Source organism: Numida meleagris, chromosome 5 (assembly GCF_002078875.1).
Source record: "Numida meleagris isolate 19003 breed g44 Domestic line chromosome 5, NumMel1.0, whole genome shotgun sequence".
Lineage (NCBI taxonomy): Eukaryota > Metazoa > Chordata > Aves > Galliformes > Numididae > Numida > Numida meleagris.
Genome location: NC_034413.1, coordinates 16,145,366 through 16,168,639, shown reverse-complemented (window position 1 = coordinate 16,168,639; position 23,274 = coordinate 16,145,366). Strand labels below are relative to the sequence as shown.

The window sequence follows — 23,274 nt, the reverse complement described above, 5'->3', positions numbered from 1 at the left end:
CAGGTTGGCTCAGAACTGTTGTCCTTCACAGCTAAAATGCTTCCTGCCGTCTATCTCCTTACCTGCTGTTTGCAATGAATTATACTGCAATGCGTTCTGAATGACATGGTTTAAACTGCTTACCCTTCTGGAAAGGGAGTAAAATGTGTTCTCAGATATTGACAGGGTATCAATCTGTGTATCCACTCAAAGCAAAGCTTAATCCATCCAAAGTAGGAGATCTTTGTGTGCACGGGTGGTACGTTAACACTGTTTTTTAATAATTACAAGAAAATGCTCTATAGTTAGTAACTTATACTACTGTAACAAAGTGTATTTTGTATGTGTTTCTGGAAACAAGAAGAAATGTTGTCTTGAGTATGTTTGGTATGTAGATGATTCTTTGACACCAGGGCTGCCTGCTGCCCTCAAATATGTGAATTCCCTAATAGCCAACACCAACAGATTCTGGATCACGCCAGCCCACAAATCTAGTTCTTCACATTCAGAGCTAAGTTCCTGACTTTGTGTCTCCTAAACAGACCACCATTAGATTGACCTGAGTGCCAAAGCTTTGTTTAGCCACACTACTGAGGAATGGTTGATTCTTCATGAAGCTACAGTGCCTTCCACCAAACCAAAAGTATATATACCCCTTCTCCAAACAGAGGCAAATTCAAGGTTGCTTAGCTATTTGTAGAGTGTGGCTAAAACCTTTGCTTGAAGCATGTGTAGAGAAACTCGGGAGAGATGCCAGAGTGTCTGGGGATATCTGCACAGCAAAAATTGCAAGTCCGCATGAACACTGCAGAGCAGGACCTTGTGGGACAGATGCTTGTGCCTACAAATGTGGGAGCTGTATTAGGTCTGGCCCTTGATTTAAAGGCAGCACTACCTTGTGCAGTTTGGTTCTCTTTTTTTCAGAGAAGCAGGAAGTTTGATCCCACAAGTCTTTCTTCACCCTATGGACGCAGAAGAAAGTGACCTGAGCTAGCACTGATTGCTCAAGTCAGGGGGATAATGTGACAGTGCAAGCAAGAATATTACTGAATGCATGAAAAAGTAAAACAAAAACTAATGTTTTGATTTTAAATAAGCCTACTGTATAGAAAATCAAGCAAGGGGTTAAAACCCAAGAAAAATGGAATTAAATAGAAGAAATTCAATGATTTTGTGTAACTCATGTGTATTTGTGACTTGCTGAAAACAGACCAGGAAAAGGAAACAGGATTTTATCAAACTGCAGATTACATCTTGTTTCTAGATTTCTTTCCTTCATTAGCTGATCTTTGTCACGAATCTTAAACTAACTGTATGAACACTGATTATTGCATAATTATGTTTTAAAAGTTCCGTTAAGATATGAAGAGGGAAATCGACTAAGATTTCTCCCAGGCATACTCCTTGAAAGGTTCAGCATTAGCTGCTGCATTGTTCTGCGTAAACAGTAGCCCTTAGCTGGATTGGTAATACCTTTTTCCAAAAAGCTGCTGCTGCTTTTTCAGCACTTAACATTTTTTTCTTGAATCTGGTTCTGTTTGCAAACATCTCTATTAGATTTGAAGAGTGCTGCTGTAGTACAGATAAACTCAAGTACAACAATACAATCTACTGCTATTGAGGATCTGCCTTTAGGCTCACTCTGCTAGTTCTTTCCTATTTAAAAACTACTTATCTCATGTGTTAACCTAGAATGACTGCAAGGAAGATGAAGTCCCTCCTCCAGAGTCCACTGGAGTAAGCGGGATGTCCCTGCTGGCCCCTGTTCATTGCGCTGTGGAAGGCAGCAGCGCTCTGAAGCAGAAGTTCTATCATCGTTTGTCCTCTGTACAGAGGCTGTTAACAGCATAAATGTGCAAAGTTCCTTTTATCCCCTTTTGTGAATCATACAAACAGGACTCTATCTTCTTCCCTGAGAGAAGTTAGAGAACTACTCAAGTGTGAAATGATGGATGCTCTCATCTTAGGGACAAGGTTTAGCTGTTTGTGAGGCATTAGTGTGGTAAATGAAAGCAAACACAATATGAAATTGGGAAGACTAGCACTATCTGCATAATCATCTTCAAACCATTACACTGGAGTAATGCTGGATTCAAAGACACAAAACAATTCAGGGCTACAAAACAATAAGAAAGAAGTTTAAAAATTACTTTTAAGCTACACTCGAACTTCAGGGAGGGGTAAAGGGAGTAAGAGGGAGAAGCAGGGGGCACAAGGAGCCTGTTATGGCATCTTGGGACAGCTGTTTTCTCCAAAGCTCAAGCCTGACCCCGAGAGAAAGGGAGGGGGTAGGATGTGTTGGGGCATGGAGGCAGCTACGCTGGATTTCACCCTGCAGGAAGTTTGTGTTTGCTCTGTCCTCTGAGAGGAATGAATTTGCATTCCCAGTGCTCAGACAGAGTGGTGAGACTGCACTAGCTGAGTGCTTTGTTTATTAGCTGTGACCTGATGTTGCCCTAAAAACACACAGCTGCTTTTTTAGTCTATAGGATGTTCAGAAGTGTCCTTTGGGTGCCCCACGTTACAGAAGCCTTAAAACAAAGCTGTGGCTCCTGTGCCTAAGCAGAGCTGTGATAACAGGCATCTAGAGGCTGCAGTTAACAAATTACAATATGAGATCCAAGTTTTCCTGTCTTCCTGCATTTCCTCTTCGTTTCCTTGGGTTCTTTGTCATGCTCCCTTTTTCCTTCTATTCCTGTGCTGTTATTGCAGGCAGAGAACAAGAAATCTGGATTTTCTCAGACCGCTGTGAATGTTTTCCTGGCTCCCATTCTCCTACCCCAAATCCCTTTTTGCCCTGTCCCTCAGTTCAGAGTATGATTGTTTTTGCTTGTATAATGTCTTCAATAATGATTTCTTAATCCTCATTAGGACTGAGTGTTGCCAACATATAAACAATAACTGTTTTATGATATTTTTAAGACTATGAGAGGTTGCTGTTAAGGAAACAATAGCAGATAAATGCTCATTTGCCATTAATTAGTAGGCTTGATTGAATTTTTCTTTAGGCTTTATTTCCTCCTAGTGAATTTTTCAGTCCCATCAGTGGTGTTGGAAATATGCTCGCGATATTCTCTGCCTGATGAGTTTATAAATGGTCTCCTGCGCTTGTCCCCATGCAATCAACCTAATGAGACCCAGTTTATCCCATGGATTATTGCTATCGCTTAAAGAACTGTTATCTTGGATTAACAATCAAAAATATATAGCTCAAGTTTTAAGAGATAATAATGCTAGGAAGGGGCTAGTAGAAAACTGTAGGACACTCATGTGAATGGGTTCGTAAATGTAGTGACATGGAGACACCGAGCCAAGAGCTCCACAGTGAAATTCTGAGTTCAATCGAGATGCTGGAAGGTAATACCTGGTGCTGTTGATAAACAATCATCATTTATGAAGGAATACTCAGGCCAAGCTGATGTTAAAAACACTCCATTGATGTAACAATGTTCTCCACAACAAAGGTAGATTGTTTCTGAGCTGGTCCATTGCCTGTTCTCTATCTGTTACATCTTGTGCTCTTCCATTACAGTTGAGACTTTGTGCTCTATAAACAGAGACAAGAAAGCCATTTTCTATACTTCAATTAGAATGATCTTGAAAGTCAGTCTAGTGGAGTTTGCCTCCCGTAAGGCTGTCCCCCCAGCTCAGGAGCACGGTGCAGTGCAACATCACACAGTGCCCGTCTGCCGGGTGGTCCCTCCATGATAGCTGGTTCCCTCCCTGGGGCCACAGGCTGCCAACCCTGAACTCTGCCAGCATGGCCACAGGGCTGCAATGAAAACAGGATCACTGGCATGATTTTGGTTTAAAATTAATTCCTAAGCATCCCTTCTTCTCCTTTCTATGTAATTATCAAATATTCCTAAAACAAAGGAGAAGGATATTTCTACCACGTGTTGTACCAGCTTTGCATTCTTAGTTCACAGTGCTTCAAGGCAGGAGTGGAGGATGCACCCTTGTTACTGAAGCCTATGTATTGCTGCGGTTTGATGTTAAACATGTTCTGACAGTGGTACTGCCCTTCGCAATGCAGCCTCTCTGTCCTCACATCAGCTCTGCAGTTGCACTAGCCTTGAGCAGCCACACTTAAGATCTGGACTGTGAGACTGAACTGGCCTAAATGAAGTAGGATCTGTAATTGTATCTCTTTGAGTTTCTGTCAGGTCATGCTGTTGCCATGTGCAATTGCCTCGGTGGCACCAAGTAGTATAGCAGGGGAGGAGAGTGAATAGTAGGGTTACGGATTTGAGAAATCGCTATACTGCTGTCCATCACTTAGTAATGTCAAACCACAGCTAGCAAGAGAGCTTCATATTGTGTCCTGCAGTCACCATGAAATCCTTGCCTTGACTGATTCACCAAACATCCACTTTTCAAAAGAATGGAGCCTTAAAAGCTGCTTTCATTAGTAATTCGAGGGAACAGGTGAGATAGCTGTGCTGCAATTGTGAATTGACTTTTACTGACATGCTTCCCTTTTGTGTGATCACAGCTCAAGAAATGTCCTGGGGTGAAAATTTAATTCCTGATGACTCAGGTGTAATTGCTGGCATAAGCAGGTATAAGCTCCTCGGTACATTAAGACAGAACAGAAGTTTGATTTGTATTCAGTAGACTTTCAGAATGGTTTAGATTAAAGTTGTAGCAAAGCGATCTGTACACATCAGCTTAAATCTGGTGTAGAATTAACGAGCTTGGTGGCACATGTGGTGAGGTTCTTGAGCCTTCTGGTCTTCAGAGTGCACGTTTTGCGTTTCAACGCATCACACATGCCTGCTGCTGTTGGTGAGAATGTTATTACAGCAGAACACATGTAATACTTGTGGGAGCTATAACAACACGTAGCATAAAGCAGCACCCCAAGTATAGCTAAAAATACAATTTTTTTCCTCTGGATTTTGGTCCAAAAAGAACCATATTTTTAAAAGAAGAACACTGTCTTATAATTTATATTTCAATTTAATTTATAACCCAATTTGCCCATACAAGAAATCAAAGAAGCCTCCAGTCATTTCAAGGAAAATATTTATAGTGTTTTAGTTTGCCATAGAGCCAGCTGCATGCGGCCAGTCAAGGTCAGAGATGTGTTGCTGGTGTTAATGTTGTGCTGTGAGTCAGAGTCCAGATGCCTCTCATCATTTCCATGACATTCAGAACAGCATGGTGCATAGCACCCACTGTGGGAGTGAGCCTGCTGCTCCTCACCCTTTGCTATTCGCTCTGTTTCAGCTGCATGGATGGATGGATGTGTCCTTAGAGTGTATTTTGCGCTGCCTTCAGGGTCTTCTGTTCTCTTTGGCAGCTTAGGCAGCTTACAGAAGTTGGCATAAGGGAAAGTTTTCTTTACAGTATCCTTGTGCTTCTTAATTAAGATCTCTTCACACATTAAGCGTGATGCCATACTTTTTATTGACTCTTGCTGTATTACTTTTGGGCAGATTGCCAAGTGTGCTGCAGCTTCCCCAGCAAAATTTTGCTCTTTCTTGCAAAAAAGAGAGCAAAAGGTGTCTATTTATTAATTTTTCTTTAAAAATTTATTTTTAATCCTGACTTCCAACTGAGTTCATATTTCCTGGCATGCTCTGCCCCATCTGCCCCTATGCCTCGTCCTTTGTGTCAGAGCTAAGGTCATGCTGCTGAGCACAGCTTCCTTCCTGGGAGCTATTTGATTACCTTTCTCTATGTCATTAAGATGTTTAATATTGATGTTTTCAAGTTTACTTAATATCAGAGCGAGAAGACAGTGCTGAATAGAGATTAGGTGCAGGCATACTGTTTAGAAGAATTATTTAATAATCATTATTAATCCAGATGGTTCATTCTGATCTGATAATGCCTCAGATGGAGTCTGTGTCTCCTAAGGGTGGATAAGGCAAGGACTAAATACAGAGGTCAATAGGGAATATGCATGAGAACCTACACCTCTAGCCAATGCTACCCTTTTGTTTTTACTGTTTTCAGAGAAGTGAGAGGTAAGAAGAATGAAACTCATCCCTCTCTGTGTCACACTTAATCAGCAGGGTGCATAAATTGCAGTAAAAGAGGTTCATTAGACATCAGGAAAAGCTCTGAGGAACATCAGCACATCACTGCTGTAACCTACCAAGGGAGACACATGTCACGCGTCCTTGAAGGTCTGCACCAGGCATCCAGCTGGGATGGCACAGTGTCATCCATTTCTCCTTTATGAAGGAGACAGAATTAGCTTCTCTTTCCTGAAGAAGTGGTCAGGGTTCTAGCACTACAGAACGGAAACTGCAATTGGCCACCAGACAGCTGGGAGCTGGGGTGCTGAAAAGAAGGGTATGGTCTCATACATTCTGATGCAGAGCAGCAGCAATTAGAGAGTGTTGTAGCACAGAGCTATGAAAAATCCCTCGGACATGGATACTTAGCAGCAGTCACAACAAGAGCTGGCAAAAAGAGCTGGAAGGTTATTAATCTAATGGTGACTGCTCCAAAAAGGAGGTGAGAGTTTGAGCCAAACTGCAAATGTCTTGAAAAGGCCTCAGATTCAATGAGCAGAGGGAGCTGTGGCAATTCCTATAACACATTTACTGCGTGGTGTCCTCACTGATCACATCACTTTGAAATGAGATTTTCAGTTGTACTGAAACATTAACAAAATGTATTTTGAGGGTTATGTTACACTCATTTCCCTTTGTTCTTGGGTATAGATTGTTCTGAGGTTTGAGTTTGTGTCTGGTCCCTTCCCAGGAAAAAAGGAACTCCAGAGAATGAAACGAAGGCAGAGGGGGAGGTAGTGGCCTCCACATGCAGTTGGCTGCAGCTGGCCTCAACCATGTTCCTTCAGATACAGAGTTCTCTGATTGAGAATAATTGCAAAGATAATAAATATAGAGCTATTACAGTTAACCTTAGGGAAAAAAAAAGAATGACAAAACCAAACCACATCTTCTGTGTTGTGGAAGGTGTCCTACAGAGTAAACACATGTGTGTGTAACTGCACACAGTACAGCTGCGCTCTGAGGACCTCATCTACAGATCTGCTTTGAATGAGGGTGGTGCTTGCATTTACTGACAGCAGTAGTTCAGTCTTGTGCTTGCACACAGACTGAATTGGGATAGCCCTATGATCACCTTCCTTATATTCCTCCCTATACTTGTGTATGCATGTACAAATCCTGTATGTATATACACATGGGATTATATATATGAGTATATAGACTTATGTCCTGCTGCTGAAAAGCTACTGGAGAACGTAAAAGATTTACAGAGAGCATTACAAGAGTTTCTGTGTGGTTCCTAACTTGTTCTTTAATTAGAAGTGACTATTTTCGGAAACTCTTCCTTTTCCCAACAAGTGCCTTTCTGTAGGTTCTGTATAGTTGTTTTGTTTTATACATCTAATGTCAAAGAGCAATGGAATAATCTTGCTGTAGAATAAATAGGCAACTTCTCAATAAACTTAATGTAAAAGATGAATTTACCATAGGTGTCAAAGGACACTCTGCTTTCAGTCCCATGTTGGAGAGCTCAGTCTGTTAGCAGAGATCCAGCAGACTGTTGGAGACTTTTTGAGAGAAAACAGAAACAGTAAACAGGAATTTCTTCTGTGTCATAGAATCCAGCTATTGGCTTTAGATGACTTACAGCACAGTGAAAGACACAGCTTACTGAAGTCACAATCAGTAACAAAGGAAGAACTGAAATGTTCAGATATTGCATAGCATATCTTCCAAGAACGTAACTCTTACAGAATGATTGCTTTATGATGGATGTTTACTTAAGCACTTTACAAACATGCAGCTAGATCAATAATAGATTTTGCTTTGAAATTCAGCCTCTGCTAATAAACGTTTTTCATTTTGCTTCTTCATCTTAAGGAATATCTGTGATTTCTTGCAAATAGCTCTAAAGAGATTAACAATCTACATTATAAACCACAACTGGTACACAGGTTCTAGTCTGATCTATTTTCAGAGGTGGGATAAACATTTTCCCTTCATTTGAGGAATCTGTCCAATCGTTGTATTCCAAACGATGAACTATAAGGTAAATAGTTTTAGTGGATTGCAGCTGATGATGTTTGAATGAAGAAAAGCTAACCAGAGTATTGAACTTGATGAAGAGTATTCTGCATGAACTTGGAAGGAAACCTAATGCTGTTTCTGCTTGGCTAGGCTGTTAGACACATGGGTAGTTTTTGTTGGAAGGGACATTTATGATCATCTAGTTCCAATGCTCCTGCTACAGGCAGGGGCACCTCCCACTAGACCAGGTTGCTCACAGCCCCATCCAGCCTGGCCTTCAGTGCCTCCAGGGTGAGCACATTCACAAACTCTCTGGGCAACCTGTTCCAGTGTCTCACCACCCTCACAGTAAAGGATTTCTTCCTAATGTCTAAGAACACCTGTGCCCATTTAGAACAGTATTCATAATGTATTTATAACTGAAATAACATGATTAAACTTTGTTTTTTGCTGCTGTTGATTTTTTTTGTTGTTTGCTTGCTTTATTTTTTTGAATGTTTTAGACCAGGTTCACTCAGGTAAAATTGCATGTAGGTTTCAGTTCACAAATTTTACTCATTGTTCAACTAAATTAAATTAATGATGTTGACAGGGAAAACTGTATAACTGCCTAATTAAAAAGAAATTACTGCTAGCTTATAAACAGAATTAAACAGTTTGTGAACATTTTTAATTAACATATTACAACATTTTGTATTAAAAATATTCCTCATACAGCTGTAAACTCGATATGAAATGAGGAATAGTATACATCCAAGAGTTGGAATGCCTAGAGCTGTGCTGAGGGAGTGGTGCAGGAAGGCCACAGCCCAGCTCGCTGCGCACAGCATTGCATTGATGAAAGGCAAAAGGCCTGAGCAATTCATGTGGTTTTCTACCACAAGGACTTTATTTGTGGTTCAGATGTGCTTCAGTTACCTCTGCAGTGGGCTGACAACACTGCCTGCTCTGTATGCTGCAGCAGGAGAGGGGCAGCCTGCAGAGTCTGAGGATCTGTAGTAGTACGCTTGGTGTGAAATGGGTAAGTTAGAGTCAGAAGGCTTTTGTCCTCTAGATAATTCCTGTGACTATTATCCATAGTCAAAAAATTCAAGAATGGAAGTGCTATGTACCTACATACAAATAATAAGAACATGTAAACTGGCTTTTGAAAATTATGTTCTGGGGACAAAATACTTTTCAGTTGTTATTTAAACCAGACAGCAAAAGCTACTGTGGCATCATAGTTGTTCTTTCCATAGTTATTCCTTCTCATACTTTCAGTGTTCATTATTTCCATATAATGAAGCAAGGAGAAAATGCATACAACTCGTCAGTGATAATAATTTGAAAACCAGTAACAAAATATTATATTTGGAAAAAAATCACTGTAAGAACAAAATGGTAATTACTGTAGGCAATCCAGAAATTCTCGTGATTGATGGGCACTCTGATTTGTGAGAACCGATTTGCCAGCCACATACATTAGAGCTACAGTAACTTCCTGAAACTGCTTTGTCATCATAATCACACCTTGTGCCAGGAGTTCTAAGCAAAACTTGCTATTAGCTTAATTGAGGGAAGACATGAAGAGAAAACAGACCTGATCTAATGGCCCAAAGCTACAACGGGTGTGTAGGAAGCCAAGAAATAGTCTCTCGGAATCACACAGAGGTGAATTCCTGACCCTGGAGCATGAACACAGCCAATTACTCCAGAGGCACTTCAGGAATAGGTGCACTCAATGTTTTTGTCTCTTTTGTAACAGGTCTTAGAAATCAGCAGTGTACTGCTGTATTTCTTATCAAGTAGGTGCCCATTGAGTAAACCACTACATTAAAGTCTGTGCAGAGAATTAATATAAAAGGGGAGGAGGATTTTCTTGGTGTTGTGGCTTATAGAAACTCTGGCTTCCGAAGTTCTGCTTTTCAAATTCATCCTTGTCATAGAACAGCTGTTATATAGTTAATATAATATTATACAGTTAGTATTTTTTATTTGTGAGGAGAAAAATGAATTCAAATAAAACAGTTGAAGGCTGAAAAATTCACATAATTTCAACAGAAGCTGAATTCAAGTCTGTTTCCAGCAACATGAAATATACACCATTTCATTCAGTAGAATTTAAGACATACTGCTAGTTTCTTGAAATAAATTGGTAAAATGAGAGCTTTATTGTTCTTTTTATTGCATGGTCCATATGGCACTGTGTAATACATCATTAGTACTTGGAACATCTTTAATGGAAAGCAACCAGAGCTTACTTTTGATCCTTTCTTTTTGTGGCACTGCCAAAGTGCTTAAAGAACAAAATGCTTGTGCCATCCAGCAGGCTTTACCTGCAACGAAATCTGGGAGAACTGTCTCACAGCATGCAGCTGTCTCTCTGAAAATGCTGCACGAAGAGCAAAATTTGTTTACGCTGTAAATGTGAGATTAGGTTGCTTAAAATAGCAGATATCTGCTTGTTCTCTCAATGTTCTTGGGCGGTAGATAATTGTGTGAAGACATCAGTTTAGTTTTGTGACTAAAGGGATGAATCCTTTCAGAACCACTGCAAAACTCCAGCAAAGAATTCGAAATTCAAATGCTCTATGGGTTATTTCATAGAAGCAGAGCTGGATTGTTCTTACTGAATCATCTTTGGGGGAGAATTTTTCAGCTTAAAAACCGTTATTTAGGGGTGTTTATCTGTCACAGATACAAATCATATTTAATTTAATGACTTTCTCATTGTTCCATACCTTTTCTTGCATTAAATTTGCATGACTATTATGGGAAGAGATTCAAGGCCTTGATTGCTGTGTATAATGAATTTTCAGTATTCCAATAAGAGCTTTGAGATTTACCTGGAGGCCCAGAAGAAAGCAATACTTCAAGAGAATATTTTAAAAATTAAGTGTAACTTGTTCTGTAAGTGCTAGCATGAAGTTATGAGGTCTTCAATGTGAAGAAAATTCTTGACTGGTGAATTATACGTAAATTAGTTCAGAAGAAATTGCTCCAATTTGTCAACAGTGATTAAAATAATGTTCTAGTTCAACAAACTCATTGATTAAGAGGCAAGTGTTAAGATCTCTGGAGTGTCTATGCATATCTAGGAGCTAATAATCTATAGATATATCCTTTGAAGTACTCAGGGCACACCCTTATTTTCTTTTCCTTTATTTCCTTCTTTTTTAAAAAAAAACAAACAACAACAACAAAAAAGAAAAACAAATAGTGAATGAAAGTGCTCCTTAAAATTGCTGTTAATCTCTCATATTTGCGTAAAACAAATCAGTTGTTTAGGAACATCAAACGATGCTATCTTGCAAAAAAGCATTGACCTTTTATGGATGCTAATTCTCACTGAAAAAATCAACCTTATCATCAAGAACCTCATCCAAAACGCTTTGCTAATTGCTAACACTGAAGCATGCCTCTTGTAATCCTGGGTAGCAGTAGACTGTACTAATTAGTTCCTACTTTAAATACCAAGCTGCTAAGTCTTAGAGCATTTATTTTCAAATGCCTTTAATGAGATTTCTGTAACTGTCAAAAATAACAACACCTAATAAATGTTAGGGCTAGAAACAAACAATATTTTGGGCACTAGAACTATGTGCAAATTAGTGACAGGTGTGTGAGTTTAAGGTTTGCATAAAACACCATGTTAACAGACAATCTCCTCAGGAAAAGTTTTAGCACTTAATTAGAGTGGAAGTATAATAATAAGCCTGCGATTTGATTGCCTTCTATTCCTGCTTGTCTGATTATTCTGGTGTTACCTTCCTCTGTTTTTGTTAGTCGGTGTCAATGAGCAACCTAATCCGGCAGTGTTGAGAAGGATAGCTGTCACGGGAGCAGAATCCGAAGTGTCTGAGGCCTGGGCTCGGTTCTGCAAATGCGTGCAGCTCTGGTTCTCTAGTACCTGTGTTTTAAATATTCTCTATAAAAGGATTTTACACGGACATTTCTGAGAACTTCTCACTTTCAGATTGTGGAATAGAAAAGAGATCATCTCAGCAATTTAAAAAACAGAATTCAAATCTATTTTATGGTATGCTCATATCTAAAATATCCATATATAGCTGAAGGAGAGCAGCTGAGGTCGTGTTTCTGGGCAGAAGCCAGCAGCTCTGAATGATGATGCCACATCTCTGAGATGTTTGTTTTTACGGAGAGCTGTACAGGTGTCAGTGCCAGTGCTCCTTATATCTACCACCTGTGGCTGTGATAGGAAAAGGGAGCAGCAAACAAATGTTCCCAAGGCTCACCTAAAAATACAAGAACTTCCAGCTTTAGCTTCTGAAATGTTCAGGCAAGTATAGATCTATCTTCTTCCAGGGGACTATCAGCTATCATCCTAAGAAACCACAGTATCTGGATTCACAGCCATTCGCACGGAAGTATTAATAATGATCTGTTTGGACAGTGGTATAATTGTGTGTGTGACTTGCTTTTACACAGTTTGCTGGCTAAGTGGCATCACAACAAGCAGCTGGGGGTAGTACTTCAACTGACTGTAGCAATGCTACTGATGCGGGGTTAACGATGAGATGTGGCCTCAGTCAAAACTCTGCCTTGCTGCCTAGTCTCACTGCTGTCAGATCTGCAGTGTTGGTAACACAAATCCTGAGTGAACTGTGGCTTTGCAGCTTACATACTCCAATGCTTGGTATGCAATGGCTAGGAATGAGCAATGTTTCTAGCAGTCTAATGCTCATATCTGCAGAACTACCACATATAGTAATAATGTCCACCATCAGCAGAACAGAGCTGCATAGTTCCAGTTCTCTGTTTATCTGACTTAAAAAAAAGCATGTTTGAGAACTCCTGTGAGTAGATTGACTTGAATAAATGATTTTTTAAATGCTCTAGGTAGACTTGCGGTTATTGTGTACAAATCACAAAGCAGATTCTGACACACGTGTCAGAGCTGGGCAACCCCTGCCTGCAGCAGCAGCTGCTGCTGAATCTGTATCACCTCTGACAGCTGTTTGTCCAGGCTGGTCTTAGTGAGGCTCTGAGGCAGCTTCTGTCTGCATTTAGCTACAGCTAGGCATCTAGTCCTGTCTTACCTGATTTAATTGGTGCTACTTGTGCAAATGTCTCTCCTGGATCACTAGGTTAGCAACTCCAGGGGCTGTTGCACTTCTGTTTCTGGTCCAAATATTTCCCAGAAAGCTGTGCTTGAAACTCAGAAAGATGCGACTATTGAAGCCTTACAAAGCACAGGCAAAGAAAGATAAACTTCATATGTGATCCAACGTGGGGGGCGGGTTGCAAATCTGTCCCTCCAGCCAAGGACGTTATTTGCTTTCTCCTTTTTCATATTCAGTTTGTTTTCTGCAGAACTGTACAACATATTTCATATTCTGAATTGCTCAGCAACTCATCACTGTTTATGGCTTGAAGCGTTTGCTATTCGTAATCTGCCAGCCATTTCATGGTTACCTAATCACAGGAGTTTTTTGGGTGTTGATTTTTCTCCCTTCTTTCTTTCAAATTGAAGTAGCTGGCTGACAGCTTACAAGCATCATGAGTGATCTCGTGCATTCATGTGTGATAGAACAATATCACTATTTCCATGATTTTTAAGCATGTTACTGGTATTTCCATATTCTCCGCTATTCTCTCATACTAGCAGACCTTCAAATTCAATTCAGATGGGCAGGATAGGCAGCTGTGATTGTGATGGCTGTGAAGCCTGGGTTGTATTTTTGCTTCTTCCATTTTTTTTCAATGCATTATCTTAAAGATGATATAGAAGCATCTACAGGCATTGATGTGTTTTGTGAAATGAAGACTTTTGTGCAAATGTTTTGGGTTGACCACTATTAAAGACATTTTATCTAATTAAATCTTTTTCTTCTATCTTTATTATAGAACAAGATATGGTGTACTACTAAGTACTAATACCAACATCAGACAGTTTGTTGATTTGATTTGATTGCCAAGATGTTAAATGGGGAATTTTCTTGTTCCGTGTATCAGCAGAGTAGTGTAGCTTGCTCTGGAGATCAAAGCTTAAATAAGCATATTCCTGCAGTAGCGCGGAGTCTGTGTTGTGTCTTAAAATTCCAGTACGACTTGAATTCTTACAAAGTGCTGAAAGGAGGAGATGGTTTTGGTTTCTGAAAATCTTCAAAACATTTTAAACATTTAATTTATCCATATGTTAAGAGCCCCCTCAGGTCCTACACATCTGCAAGGCTGTTCTCCACAGCTATGAAAGAGCTGAAATTTGAAAAATATTTATAAAAGTATTTTTTTAATCTCTAAATGATAAATCTATTTCTAATCATACTTCTGCTGCTAGAAAGACTTTGAATCCCTCAGCATAATTATGTATATTTATAAGGGTTGTTTAAAAAAATGATAAATCAAGTAAAATAACCGGATGAGTGGATTAGATCCCCCACAGTTTTTCAGAATATTAATCTCTCTTCAACACTATTTTTTCTGTAAAAGGAGAATACTATTTTTTTTCTGTAAAAGGAGAAAAGAATGTCCACTAGTGATATTCTTTTAAATTAGATCATCTACATAGGTCCTACCCATTGTCCAGCTTGTGTGTTCACACAACTTTAGTGGCAAACAAACAAAGGACACATAAGTAATGCATCAAAGAATGCAGAAGCATGACAAAGTGTGCTTTCTTCTCTCTGTTGCTCTGGATCAAGTGTTTGTCTTCTGTCTCATTTATCTTTTTACTTATTTAACACTTGAGAGGACAGGCCATTAAGCCCATGTATTACCAAGTGACTGGAAACCTCTACCAGGAGAGTGTCTTGATCTCCCAAGAGCCTGTTTGTACAGGGTGCTGTTGTAACCAGCACTTGGCCCTCCGAGCCTATGGACCTGTGCTAGCCTCGTGTCATGGAGGCAGCAAAACCTGAGAATCTGAAAACCCAGTGTTCCCATCTCTGGAACTCTTTGCATAGAAGAATGTGTTGAGATCTAGTGAAGTGACGCACTGACATCGGTATTGGTAATCTTTTGACAAGAGCTGTGGTGGATCGTGTGGCAATTCTGTGCTTTTTAATGGATTCAGGCTGGTCACCAGTAAACTCAGAATGATATAACCCTACTAAATCACTAATTAATGAGTATTGGTCTGGGATGCAGCATCCCAACCAGTACTGAAATTTTTGGATCTTCATTTTAGAAAGTAGCCATGAAAGTGTGATAGAATTTTCAAAAATCTTCAGATGTTCTCTTTAAGCAAGAATTGCTGAACTGGATCTTGAAAGTGAAGGTGGTTAAATATATTTTAACAAATTAATTAAAGACAATTAACTAATGGAACATAGCAAGATAACTGGGCAGTATCTGGACTTGTAGTTATGTGTAGTATTATTATTTGGTAAGGAATGTAAGGAATTTATTTTTTCTACTTTGAATGACTAAAAAAAAAGACATACAAGTGCATATTAGTACTTATGTACAGTACATAAAAGTCTGGATGACTTAGTTTGGGCTTTTGTGTGTTTTCTTTGGTGAGAACCTCTAAACTAAGATAAAAGCCTCAGGCAGAGATTCATTAATATAAACATCTCTTTTCCTCTCTGTACGGATAAAAGTAGTCCTGGCAAAGCTGAAGAGAAAAACTCTGTCTGCCATGTCAGTGACATTTCTACTGAATGCATTGGCTTACTGCAAAATTAACACTTTAATGCTTCCCAGACTTAGTACATGGAAGCACAAATCGAATATTTTGCATAAGTAGTTTAATTTAGTAAAATTTTTGAAGTTGTGGCATAGCAGTACCATGAAAATATATGCTGCGGTTTTCACAGTTTGTTTTTAGTAGTTGTTATAGATTGATATATTCCCAGTAGCTTTCCACATGTGCATCATATGCAATAAAAAGCCTATTACTTCATACAAATTCTTCTGTGTTACTAGTTTTCAGCATATTGGTCCAGACTCTCCTGTTCTGATTTCAGTGGCACAAATTCTATTTATTAAACTGAGAATAGAATATGCCTGCTTAGGAAAAATCATGTACTACATTTTGCAAGACTTGTTGCACAAATTTAAAAAAAAGATGACTTCCACACCCCCAAAATTTGACACAGCTGATATGTGTATATCCACGTGAATCAAGAACAGAATGGCCAGCACAGCTGGGCTGGTTCTTTTCCTTTGAGCTCCTCTCCCACTCTCCCTTTTATCTCAGGGGATGAGTTGGCAGTGGTGGTGTGGGTGTTGGGATTCTGTTTATGAAATCATGATCTGCTTTACTTATGTTCATCCTGGGTTATATGTTTTCGTCTGGACACATTAATGAGTCTGTTTGAATGTATTTTTGAAAGATAATCCAAGTTGCTAGTGACATTGGCTAGCCATGTTTGCACACTCCAAAGAAGTAGTACAATAAGCTGTTAAAATATTTACCAGTAAGTGTTTCCTCTTCCTTCTATGTGACATAAGTGTTTCCAGTTTTACAACATTAGGAATAGAGCGTCTGTTTGCTGAGTAGGGAAAGTGCCCGCAGTAATAGCAACCCTCTGTTCCATGTTAGGTACCCTTCCAGATGGAGAGGTATAACGGCAATGACATGTCATCCAGAGAGCGCTCAGAGATTGACTCAGTGATGATTATTAGTATATCCAGCTGCTTATCCTCTTCTGAACAGCCTTTTTGTTACCTGGGCTGGGTTTGGTCCTGCTGTAGGCAGAGAAACAGAGCAAGTCTGTGTATGGCTGCATAGGTGAGCATCTGGCAGTGCTGACCCACTGCTGCCCTGGTGATGCCACAGGGCTTGGACACGCACCAGGTACATCTGCTGAAATACGGTAAGATTTGTGACCACTCTCCAGTTCTGGGGAGGTTTATGGTCTCACAGTGGCCCTGAACTTTTCTTTCCACTGCACACAGAACAGCTCTATCCTTAGTTTGGAAAACAAGTGTGTTAGGAGAGCCACAAGTGGCCATCACAGCGCTCATGTTGGACCTTTGCCACATGTTATGAGGTCATGTTCACTGCTTGGGGAGTAGTGGTATAAAACCTGTGGGAGGATACTAACAGAATAATTTTGATTTAAAATTTTTAAACTAAAAATACTTCCGTAGCAGCTATAAGAAAATCTAAGTCATCAATTTCAGAGCTTTTTTTTTCCACCATACATTTTCTTACAAACATGATACCAGTTTTATTTCATCTGTTTCCACTTGGTTTCATCAAATTCTGGTATATCCAGAGGTGGTGAAGTCCCTTTCCTGTCCCCATCCTTTCATCCTCCAGCTGACTGAATACATTGCTCTGCCCTTGACACTCCGCAGTGTGTACTGACCCTGTGCAATATACCTTCTTTGCTGATGCTGCTGCTCAAAATATAGCATTCAAAGCACGATTTTTGTCTGGAGGTTTGCCGAGAAATTCCCTGTTTTTGCATTAAGGCTGTTGATAATTCCTAGTCAAAAGATTAAATATTTACCTCTGAAATTTTAAATGCTAATTGAGAAAAGAAAGCTTTTTATCTGCTGATTAATACTTGCTGATGCTGTCAGTTTGCAGAAACAGTCTTCTAGAATTAGAACAGATTTAGTAAAACCTTTAAATGGAATCTAAATTGAAGTTAGTTGAAATTGAAATTATGTGCATGCACATTTTTTTTTTTTTGCCAGGGTCCTTATTTCATCAATTTTCTAAAACAATTTTATTTGTATTGATGAATACAGTTATGATGAAATCTTATGCAGATTAGTTTTGTTGGCTCTGAAAAACGTAATGTGTTTACTCTCAATTCAATTATATTAGGCAAAAACATTTGCAGTCTATAATAAACACTCAGTACTTTTATCTCCCTGTAACACAGGGATCACTGGTGTTTTGGTTTGATGGATGAGAACACTTCTACTTTATCAGAAAGCCTATTGAGCTCATGGTATGATTGTGTGTGGGATCAATGTGCAGTTGTGCAATGTATAACCATTATGTAGCTAAAAGTCATTTTAAGTTTCTTGGTATAAACACACAGTTATGAGCTTCAGAGTTAAAGTTCATGTGTATGTCAGTATTAAATATGACAAATTTTATTTTTAGTAGAGCTGGGGAGTAGGCACAAACATCAGATTGCACCACTTCATCTTAACATTACTGAAGAAAACAAGATTTCACATTATGAAATAGCTGCTGTGAATGTCTCCCTGTGGTCTCATTCTCTTCCCCTCATTTTCCGATCCCATGTGGCACCAATACACATTGTAAAGTAGTTTGTCCATGCTCAGGCTGCAGTTTCCTGGCAGCTGTAAGCTTGCAGTACCCGGCTAGCAGTGATGGCTCCAGGAGCTATCTCAGACCCAGTGTGCCGGCAGTGCTGGGAGCTTTGTGTGTGGGGACAGGCAGGAGGGGAACCACCCTGCACCTACTGCTGGAGTGTGCCTCAGCTTTCACTGTACCCTGAAAAACAATCAAGGAAATCTTAGTTCTCCATGTACTTTGCAGTGCGATGGTTCAGGCAGTATGAACTGCCTTTTTGTAGGGCTTCCAAAAAAGGAAGCTTGAGGAAGTGAGTGATCACCTGGACATGCTCTTATTTCTGTAGAAGACTGAGCACCAGGGTTTGCTGTAGAGCGTGTCTGCCAAAATTTAGTCCTCTCTGGTAATGTTATTTTTCTCTGCGATTAATGTCACAGTCAAACGAGTGTTAGTGTTAGCAGAAAGAGTGGTGATTCCTGGCGGTTAGCAGTGATGGGGACACTATCTGTGTCAAGGGCGTTCTGCAGTGCTTTCTCCCATTGAACTCCTTAAAATACATCTTTGATTTGAGAAGTGCTCTGTGTCACTGGTGAGTACTTTAGCAGAGGGGTTTCAGAAACCTAGACTATGTCATGCTGTGCCTGGGTGGGTCAGAACTGCTCTATGCACCCAGGAGGACGTGTTGAATTGTGTCAAGTGAAAACGAAACATCCAACTGTTTCCTGTGGACACCGAAGTTGCCTCTCTCCCACCCGTTTTAGAGTCACGCTCTTAGATATCTGTTTTACACCATTTTAAAAATTCCTCAGCAAAAGGAAGGTAGTAACATGTGCCACTTAAGGCAGCTGGAAAAATTCAAAGGTCTCTGTACTTGGCTTTGAATACTTTTGTGTCACACTTGAGAGAACCTTAAAACTTCCTCTCGCTCAGTCGCTCCCTGGGGGAGATAAATTTTAATATGCATAAATTTTCCATTTTTGCTTTGTGATATCATTTCATTGCTGGTCAGCTTATCAGCAGTTGTCTTCAATTGTTTTCTGTTCTATTTCCATTAGCTTTATTATGTAATATCCATAATATTTTATTTCAAACATCAGTTATTCAGCTGGAGCAAATGGGACTCTCATTTCGAATAACTGACAAGCTTGAGCAAAATCAAACTTCCATGCAATAAATTGATCTGTTCCAAATTGATAGTGTGGGTTTTATGAAATCTGGACTGAAAAGAAATATGCCAGTTCTAGTACCAGTATTTTAATTGAGTAGTGCCCAAGTAGTGGCTACGCTCCCATAAGCTGCTGGTTTGTCGGTGGAGAGAGGAGGTAGTAAGGCTGATGAAGCTTGGGGGGAAAATATAATCCAGTTTCTGGATAAAAATATCAGATTGTAATACTTTTGGCAGGCACAGATTCTTTTTATGTTCTGAAAGCTCACAGAACTAGGTCACTTGAGTTATACAATCAGGCACTGAGAACAGCTATGTTGTTTTAGGTTTTTGTTTATTCCTGACTATGAGGATTTTCTGTTATTTTGGTGCAGTGATATTTGATTCACTGTCATGGCAACACACAGACCATTAGTCACAAAGAGGATACCTCATTAGGCTGAAGTGACTACCTAATAAACAGAAGGAATGCAATTTAGATGAAGTCCTTGAATATTATACCTGTTTGACATTAAAGTCTACAATTTTTCTACTGAATGATTTAAAAAAAATTCTGATAGTTCTTCAGTAGTCTAAAATATGATGAAACAAATGTCATGTAATATCATTTTGCTGGATTCTAAAGAGTTTAAAACTTGTAAATTCTTTATGTGCATTACTGGGTTCTGTACTCTTTTATGTTCTACATCCACACAGTAACAGTTTATGAGATGCCAGAAGTCAAGTATTTCCCTGCTTGGCTTTGTGGTTGCATTCAGCATCACCAATAAGCTACTCTAATTCCCTCAGTTTGTATTGCTCCTGCTTTCTGTTTAGATTTCCTCCTTTGCCTCTCAAATGACTCACTGCATTCTATCACCTGATCCTCACACTGCTTTTAATCCACTTAGCTTTCACAGACCAGACTTCAAATTGTGTTCAGCCAAGACAAGGTAGGAGTTGATCTTTGCCAGACCACCGTATGGAAACAGAATTTTCAAGGTGTATCATTGGGCTGCAGAGGCTTGGTTGTGCCCATTACTGAGTTTTTTCCAGGACTGTGATTCTGCCTGTGTTTCAATGTGGAACAGCAAGAGGCAGGGGATTCTGCAGAAGCCTTTGCACTGGTGTCTGCATCCTGCCTGCCACTTGCATGTAATGGCCTGAGTGCTCTTTCCTCTTCTTCCACCGAAAAGTTTCTCACTGTGAGTTGATTCTTGAGCTGTAGTAGATACAATTTCTTGCTTGTATTTTTGTTTTTCAATGGGAGATATTTAGATATCTGTCCATTATTGCAGTCCAGTTACTTAGGCAGTAACAACTTAATTTAGACGTTTCTATGGTGATATACACAAAGTCTTTCTCATTTGGAAATGCGTTGATTATCTCTAAACAAGAGGTAACTCAGCCATAGAGTGTACAGTGGGAAGCGTGTCAAAGAGCCATCCCAGCAGCAGATCCTCAGCATTTAAATGATATTCGTGAAAATGATACTGATAGATACCATGGAAAAAATTCTTCAAAGCAGCTCTTGTGAGCAAATAATTCTTACATATTTTGTAAATGTAGTGCTTATTATTGTACTGAGACCAATTCGTTCAAGTTCCTCAATATTCTTCCCACTTCACCTGAACTAGAGAGTAGCATCAGGAAAATTTCTCATGTAAGTAGTAATGCTATAGATCTACTATCTTCTAAGGAGAGAAGGGTGTTGAATCTCATGGAGAGGAAAGCGGGGAAAATGGTCTTTGTGAACCTTAGCAAGGCTGTGAATGATGCAGGAGATCCCATCTCTCAAGAGACTGGAAGAAGAAAGTGCTGCAAGAGATGTAGAGGGTCTGCAGGGGAAAACTACCCTCCTGTCAAAGCTCCTTACAGTTTCACATCCCACAAGTTACTCTCATTCTACTTTTATCTCTGAGGCTTTCTCAACCCAGTAAAACAATTCCTTAAAGTTTCCCTGAGGTTTCCTGGATGCCTCTGTGAACTGATCTCTTTCCGATCTCCCCAGAGCTGCCATTCAGCCTTTTGAAAGCTTTCTCACCCCTAAGACCATTATTCATCTTTGTTCCTATAATACTTGCTCTGTGACTTTTAGTCACTGGAGTTAGAAACTTTTTTCTCTAGGCTGATAAACTGAAATGATAAGCTTCTAAGTAAGTGATTTGAAATGCTCATACGTGCAGACGCAGTGCATAGTCTGGAAAGCTCTGCTGAGTAGTACTATCTATGTATGGGAGAAGCTAAACCTCTATTTCCCATTTTATTTCATAGATGCATGGTCCTATCGTAAAGGAAAAGATAGCTTCTCCAAGAAAATTCCTATATCATATATGAGGCAAGGGCAGAGAAATGTTTGTTGTTTTGCCCTCCAACATGACTCTGTGAACACAGTTCTAAGCAATATCATGGCTTTCTCTGAGTAATAAGCAAAACTAGAACAAGACGGGTTTAACAGCAAGTGAACTCACTTGGAGCAGAAAGTGTATTTACAATACACCACTCATCATAATTCCACTTTTCTTGCTCTGTGAGGGATCGAGTGTTTTGCAATGCAAATCCATTCCTTTTGCAGCAAGCACTTTCACCAAAACATTTCTTCTTTGTTCTCTTCTTATGAATTCTGATAAAGTGCTATTATCTGAGTCATTTGAAGACTGGTTTTCTAGATTTTTTTTTTTTGCTTTCTATTTCAGCTTCTTCAGTGTGGAAACTAAAATCAGAAAATGGAGATGAATAACATCCAGCATTACCAAAATTTATTTTAGATGAAAAAGAACCTAAGACATCTGCAAGTCTGAAGGCATAGTTTTCCTCCTGTTTGTAAGGGTCTTAAGTTTTCTGTCTTGGTGAGTTAGCAGTGAGGTAAGCTGCATGTAGAGCAGGAGTCAGAATACAGTACGTTGCACGTCCTTTGCTTCCATTTCCGTTTTTCTCCATTTCAGTAGGGTTTGACCCTACTATGCCTCATTTCTCCCTCATTCTTCCAATTTAAATAGATTTGCAAAAATTTTATCATCTAGAAAATATAAATATATCCCTCAGGATATCGTCCACAAGTAGTAGAGTGGTGTATGGTTGTTTTCACTCTACTTCCTCTTGAAGACAGAAGTCCCCAGAATTAGATGGATGGATAAACTTGGCAGGAGATGTGCAACCTACCTTTCTCTTAATGTTGTCCATATATAACAGCATAGAAGAAATTCAACAGTGTATGAAGCATCTGGGGAAAATGAAATTCTATATCAGCAGTGCTATTTATTAGTCAAAATATTGCTTGATTGTCCTACTTGTTTACAGTTTATACTAAACAAAATACAATTTGCAACTCATTTTCTCTCTTCTGTGACATGAGAAATGACTTATGGAGTGGGAAAACAGCCAATAAAAAGGTCTCAAGATAAGAATTATCATCACCTGTTTTCTAAGAGAAGTTACCTTCACACTCTTAGTGATGTGAAAGTGAGCTCTAATCTACAGTAATGTAAGTGGTCACTTTGTATTATTTTCAAGATTTTTTTAATTGTAATTTTGTAAGCTAGCTCTGTATCTTAAGAACCAAGTCATAATTCTTGGTATTTGAAATTGCATCTCCACGGGTACAATGAGTATCTTAGATCTAAAGTGACTGACATCATAGAGTGGAAATATGTTGGGCAATGTCTATTTTGCATAGGATTTTTAAATGCTTTTATAACAGCTGTTGGATACTAAATAAATGATTCTTCTTCTTGGCTTTGGTATAACCTGCAGTGGTTATGTATTACTCAGAATTACTTGGAGGAATACCTCTATCAAATGACTTCCCCAGTTCAGCGGCAGTTCGAGTTGTGTGAATAACTGGCATTTGGTTTTGTTTGCAAAACCAGGTCATTTAAGGAAGTCCCAGAAACTCTGCCAGAAGGTTGAATAGTGTGTGGAGGACACTGTTTACAAATTCAGTGAGTAAATATTCACTCTCCGACTGCAGTCAGTCAGTTTTC

General features: G+C 39.3%; 1 long non-coding RNA gene across 6 annotated transcripts in view; it reads left to right on the top strand.

Moving 5' to 3' along the window:
* Positions 1 to 22,977, top strand: part of LOC110400421 — a 75,965-nt gene extending 52,988 nt beyond the window's left edge. For 5 of the 6 annotated variants that reach the window (XR_002439819.1, XR_002439821.1, XR_002439822.1 and 2 more), the window contains one exon: positions 21,988 to 22,977. This is a non-coding gene — a long non-coding RNA (uncharacterized LOC110400421). The remainder of the gene's footprint in view (positions 1 to 21,987) is intronic. The other variant, XR_002439820.1, reaches the window with a different exon arrangement.